The sequence below is a fragment of the Panthera leo genome, chromosome C2 (genome assembly GCF_018350215.1).
Source record: "Panthera leo isolate Ple1 chromosome C2, P.leo_Ple1_pat1.1, whole genome shotgun sequence".
Classification (NCBI taxonomy): Eukaryota; Metazoa; Chordata; class Mammalia; order Carnivora; family Felidae; genus Panthera; species Panthera leo.
The window spans coordinates 81,953,162-81,959,872 of record NC_056687.1 but is presented as its reverse complement, the minus strand read 5'-3'; the positions used below and the strand labels follow the sequence as shown (position 1 = coordinate 81,959,872).

The 6,711-nt window shown below is 37.2% G+C and overlaps 1 protein-coding gene across 6 annotated transcripts in view; it reads left to right on the top strand.

Moving 5' to 3' along the window:
- The first annotated feature begins 315 nt into the window (after positions 1-315).
- The window catches only part of MAP3K13 (mitogen-activated protein kinase kinase kinase 13), a 170,754-nt gene continuing 164,358 nt past the window's right edge, over positions 316-6,711 (top strand). For 4 of the 6 annotated variants that reach the window (XR_006193180.1, XM_042903685.1, XM_042903684.1 and 1 more), the window contains exons 1-2: positions 316-402; positions 2,294-2,420. The gene's annotated coding sequence lies outside the window, so the exon portion shown is untranslated. Of the gene's footprint in view, positions 403-2,286; positions 2,421-6,711 lie in introns of all 6 variants that reach the window. The other 2 variants (XM_042903683.1, XM_042903689.1) reach the window with 2 other exon arrangements.

The following is a 6,711-nucleotide window of genomic DNA, read 5'->3' as shown; positions in this document are numbered from 1 at the left end:
CTCCACGGCGCAGAGAAATCGGAAAAATCACAACAATCTGTGTTCAAGACACAGAGGGAGCATAAGAAACTTCAGAAGCCTGCAGAAGCTGGCAAAGAAGTCTGAAAAACAAAAAATGAACTTCTCCGAGCTGGATTATACAACCGTTTAAAAAAGCTGGCCGCAAGAGAACCCGATAAATAGGATCAGGAGCGCTTTGGGATCCGGGGGAAACCGAGGAAGAAATCGGAAGTGACATCTAGCGAGGTTGGGCGCTGAGCGTGACTACCTGGCGTAGCGGAATTTCGGCCGGAAGTGATGCACAGGAAGTTACGCCCTGGAGGCGGTCCCTGGTGGTGGAGGGCGTCGCGATGGGAGGGGCGGAGCGTCTGTGGTCATCCTGGAACCTTGGATCCGGGGCAGGTAACCTGCGGGCCAAACTTGGACGGGGTCAGGGGTGGCAGTTGAGGTTGGCGGCCTAGCTTGCTGCAGGCCCCAGTTTGGGCAGGGAGAGGTGGCTTGCGTTAGGCTGGAAGAAAAGCTCCTTGCCGTGGGACTGCCCGGGGAGACAGGGGTGCGAGGAACTTTGGGAACCGGGTTGTGAGGACCCAGGTCGTCGAGGAAATACAGGTTGAGACTTCAGGAATTGGTCATCGCCGGGGGTTCATGAGCTCCTGAGCCTTGGCGCTCTGGGGTTAGAGGTGGAGCCTGGGCATTGAGATGAGCAGATCTAGAGTTCATTTCTTACTCACTCCGACCCCCGCCTCCGTTCTGTTAATAGGGGACAGGTACTTCACCTCTTAATCCAGGACAATGCCTTGCCACTATTGGGCATTCTTTAGATGTTGTTGGATGAATGAATAATTTAATATGAACGCACGAACCAGATTCTCACTGAGAAGGGAGAACTTCTCCCGAACTTCAGGATCTCTACCTGAGTGTGGAAGTGACTCCAATTTAGTTTGCTAGCCTGTGAGTTACGAGGATGCTGAAGGAGTATTCAGAACACGATTGTTGTTTTGTGGGGTTATTGCAATTTAGAAATATTTGTCTTAATATTTTCGATGGTGGGCGTGGAGGATAAGGCGACTAATTTAGCTTCTTTCAGATTCTTTTACTTTTCTGGGAAGAACTTCCAGGTAATGGGGTAGGTGGGGGAGGTGGCCATCAAACGGTAAGCTGCAGGTGTAGCACGGAGCTTTTAATTAGTGATATAAGTGCTTTCTTTTCAGCAATGTAACTTACTTTCTGTTTTTTCCATGTTTTCTTTCTTATATTGGGGTACTAATTACATTTGAGAGGTAAATAAGAATTATTTCATAACAAAGATGAAAATATTAATTTATAAAAGTCCAGTCAGAGATTTCACCTGGTGTGTTCACATAACATCAACTCCTTACACACAGTTGTAGGAGGCATCCAAAAGAATGACTCCCAGGAGATTAAATTGTCTTCTCTATAAAATATTTGTTTAGGTGTCTTAAATGTGATGAAGAATGGGCACAGACCTAAAGAACAGGTGCTGTAACCAGATTGGTTTCGATTGTCAAATGAGAAAAAGTGTGGAGGACGGACACATCAGGCAGTGTAACGGGATCTGGGCATGAATCATTATCTGGATGCAGTGATTGTGTTTATGGGCTTTGTGCTGTCTAATGTAGCTCCTAAGAGGTTCTAGAATCTTTTTAGACTGGATATAATGGAATAGGAAAACCTGAATGTATGCCTTTGTTTGTTTTTACAGAGAAGAAACTAGTAAGCATTTTTAGATTTAAAAATCCAAGGGGCACCTGGCTGCCTCGGTCAGTGGAGCATGTGACTTGATCTCAGGGTTGTGGGTTTGAGCCCTGTGTTAGATGTAGAGATTACTTAAAAATAAAATCGTAAAAAAGAAATTCAAGATATTTTTAAAAATAGGTTGAAAAAACCTAGAAAGTAGACATGTAAATACATTTTTATAGTCATTTAAATTTAAAAAGTTTGCCTGCCTTTAAAACTTGTTTTCCCAATTTCTGGAAAGTGTTGGTATCCAAATCATTACCATCTTTACATGTTCTCACTATGGTGCCACCTTTAGAATACATATAAATTTGGTACAAAGCACTGTTTTGAGATCCTCTAGATTTTGTTAATAGTAATGTCTTACTTGAAAATATAGTTTTGCCACCTCACTCTGCTGTCCAAGGTCATATTCACTGATTTTGCATATCTAAATGTCTATATTCATAATAATAACTATCACAACTATTATTCATAGTAAGTTAGTGTCCAAGTGGTAACTTAAGTATGTGCATTGACGTTCTTGAGGTTTCAGTTTTGCAGAACACTGATATCAATGGACTCTAACATGGACTTCATTTAAAGAAATCCACCGACCATTATTGGACAAAAACATGAATCAATTTGTATTGTGGCATTCAAATCCTAGCACTTTGGGAAAGGTAAGTTGTTGACTATGTTTTATGTTAGGTGAGAAATAGAACAGCCTTGGATCGGTCTAGGTAATTGTAGGATTGTGTTTGGAAAATGTAGAATGAGTCTCTTCAAATTATGTTTTAATCTAGACCTTCCAGAGAGAAGTTTGTTCTGTATATATGAGGCAATTATTACCATTCCCTATAAAATTGATCAGAAATTAAAGAGATTGGCAAGTTATATTATTCCTGGAAGATTACTGCTCTACCCTCTTTTTTTTTTGGGAGATCCCTCAGCACATTAGGGCCTGATAGAATATATCAACCTGGGGATACCCTGTAGCAATAGGGCCTCAGATAGTCATTTAAATCATCTCACATCCAAGTTTGGCTCTGTAATAATATATGTACCAAATCTTTTGGCCAATTTTACTTTATATGTTAGGTTAAAGCGAGAAAAGTAAAAAAAAAAAAAAAAGTTCTTTTTTTTCACCCTTTATCCTGCTTTATTTATGCTATTTTTTTTTCCTTTAAAAAAAAATCTCTTACATGATTCATTCTACAGGCCTTTTATCTTTCTGTCCCAGGGGTCAGCTTTCTGTTTTTTTTTCCTATTTCACCTTTCCTAGCTTAGGAGTTTAACTTTCAAATCCTTAACTTCTAACTTTGTGATCATGTTCAGCATCTTTTAATCACTAAGCATTAAACTTATAGTTTTTCCTGGTCTCCTTTGTAGACACACTGACTGCTTTTTTAGAATTTGCTCAATTCCAAAACCAGCCAGTACTTCTAGGAGTTCATCTTTCATATATATTTGTGCTTGCATACAAAAATTTGTATATAAAGGTATCATTACCATATTATTTAAAATTAAAAAAGCAAAGTAGGAATAACCTAAACATCCCTCAGCAGAGGTCTGGTTAAATAAATGCCTTCATGCAACGTAGTACTTTGTAGCTCTTAGAATGAACGAAGCAAATTCATAGGCAGAGATATGGCAAAACCTCTAAGATATATTGTTAACTGAGAAAAAAACGATATAGAACTCTTTGTATAGTATGTTTTCACTTTGTGTTTTTAAAAGCATACATTTATATATATACATGTAAAATTTCTTTAAATCTATGTGAGAAACTATTGACAGGTACTCCTGGTAAATGGGACTATAGGTTTACAGTAGGAAGATGACATATTTTTTTCTGTATACTCTTTTTGGTGGATTGAATTTTCAATTATGAACATGTTTTTATAATACTAAAGAACAAACAAATGACAAGGCTTCAGCCTAATTTAAGAATTATGGGAGCCAACAACTATTCCTATGACTTTTGTCCTTATAATTATTTGCATCATTCAGAGGGAGTAGGGTTGCCTAAGTGAGGTAACATTTTGTCAGAGCTGCATGGAAGGTTTGATGATATTATTATAGGCTTTTAATCTTGAATTTATACTCACATAGAATTTATAGCATGTTGCTGACCTCACTAGGTAATATGGATGTTACCTTTGTTTGCAAGCTAGGTTTGCATTATATAGGCATGGTTCTTCTGAGCCTCTCAGTATTACTGAATGTGATGGACTTTGTTTTATTTGAATTGCAATTGAAGGACTCTACTCTTTAAACAAATCTTAGTTATTCTTTTACTTTGTCTTGATGTTTAGAGCTGGTTTAAAACATTTCAAAGAATGGCTTATTCTCTCTGTTAGCACAATCAGTAAACCACAAAGAATAGTTTGAAGTGACTGATTATTTGTCATGGGACTCAGCAAAAATTTCTCGTGACATTTACTTCTCTAGCCATCTTTGTCTTTCCACAGTTTCATTGTGGGAAATTTGGAATAGTAATAGGTGAATACAAGAAATTTAAAGATATAATAATCTTCATTTCATTAGTAAAGGGATTTTATTTGAAACTTGCTTAAGAATAGGCTTTGTAAGATACATACCTCTATGATACCACTGATTGTGTATTTCATGAAATCAAAATGAAGGCCACTTATCAGGGGGACTGAGTCATGATTAATGCAATAGAACAGATTATGGTATGTTAGGTGTTTTATACATACTTTGGCAGAGTATTTTGCATATAATCCTTTAAGTTAAATGATGCTTTGCTTCTTGAGGTCAATGAGATTAATCACTACAAGCCACAAAGTGGAAATCATTGGGCAGGATGCCTAGAGTTGGACTCCTTTTCTTGCAATGAATTGAATCCAAGGGTAGACTGTGTTTTCCAGAGTCAAGATGGATATGGTAAAGGTAACACATAGAAAGAAAGGAGCACGTGAACAGGAAAGTTACATGTAGATAACATAGAATTGGGGAAGATACATGTATACGTGTTTGTCTATGCATATAGATATGGATTTATAAAATGCATATATATTTTATTTTACACATAATGTATATAAAATGTATATAAATGTATAATGTATACAATAATAATGTATATAATGTATATACAATTTTCTGTAAAACCAGAAGTTCTGGATAGAAAGATACCCAGTTAGCACAGGAGAAAAAGTCAGAATTTTAAGACCTCAGAGCTGGGCCTGTCGTGGGCTAATTCATGATTATGAGAGCAACTTAAAGAATTTGGGATGTTTTAAGATCATTCACAAGTTCAAGTGATGGCAAGGTAGATAGAAGCCTGAGAGAAAATTAAAATCTAGCTACATGTAAGATTATGGATGAAGGTATATCTTAAGATTCTGTTCTGTGGTATTGTTTTGGGGAAGAGAAAAGAAAGGAGCACTCAAAAATATATGGCTGTTCAATTTGAATTTGAGCTCGGACCATAAGTCTTTACTACCTTTCCAATTGTGTATGACCAAGATGGATGAACTAGATCCACTAACTAACAAGACATTATTCTACAGAACCTGATTTCATTGTTATTTATACCTTGAAGAACACAAGAATTGTTTTTAATCAGTTTTGTGATTATGTAAAAGGATAACTGTGGTGATCTAGATGGAGGGGACTGGACCATTTTGTTCAGAAAATAGAAGACTTTGGAAGAGTTGGAGAAACTGTAGGCTAGGAAGCATACTTGTCTGTTGTTTGAGGCCAAATAAAGGTAGGAAACTAGTCAGCAGGGGAGCAGATTGTGTCTAGAGGCAGTGAACTTGAGGTCATTAGGGCTGCTTAAGCAGATATTGAACATTGAACATCAGGACTGTTGTATAGGGGATTCTCATTGTATGGAAGATTGTACTAGATTATTATAAAGGTTCCTTTCAAATCCTAACAATTTCTTTTTATACTGCAATGAAGTATTTATCACAGTATGAGTATACATTCTATCATCCCTGTCTTTAAAGTTTTTTTTAAATATTTATTTATTTTTGAGAGAGAGACAGAGAGACAGAGCGCAAGCAGGGCAAGGGCAGAGAGAGAGAGGGAGACACAGAATCTGAAATAGGCTCCAGGCTGCAAGCTGTCAGCACAGAGCCCAATGCAGGGCTTGAACTCAGGAACGGCGAGATCATGACCTGAGCCAAAGTCGGATGCTTAACCAACTGAGCCACCCAGGTGCCCGTATCATCCCTGTCATTAAATACTGATAGCTAACTTATCCACCGATCACTTATCCACTAATCTCAACTTACCTAAACCAGGAAGTAAATTTAAAAATTACCTGACTTGCCAAATTTTAAGATGCAAAACCCATAGGCTTTTTCTTAGGTCCTTAGTCAGTTTATTGACTTTTTTTTTAAAAGATAGTTCTAATAGGCTTAATTAACTGGTATCTTACCCCACAGTATGCTAGAAGCAGCAAATTGTGAGTGGGCCAAGTGCTATTGTAAGTTCAATATATATCCATGCTAATAATGGTGATGACATGTGTAACAGCCTTTATTTTATTATACAAGTGACCCATGTCCACTTGACAAAAACTAGAATACAGAAATACATTTTGGGGTGATATAAATATACACATATATATATATATTTATATTTATATATCACCAAAAGAGAAATAATCACCTATAATCCCCTACCATTATTAATATTTTAGTGGTATGTTATTTTTAAAGTCCTTTGACATTCCTGCAGGATGTCACTTTGGAGTAGTGACTGCTGAAACTGATTCTACATTACTCCTGTTTGGAAACTGAAATTAGTCACTATCCTTTCTAATCAGAACATGCAGTGAAAGATTGTGACATGGCAGAATGCTGATTTGAAGAAAGCCTTAGTCTTGGTCGATTTTGTTGCACTGAAACCAATTTTATATTAGTGGGTATAGGTTGATAGTCTTGAGACAGAGGGCCCGAGTTTGAATCCTAATTCCACTATTTATCAGCCAGGTAA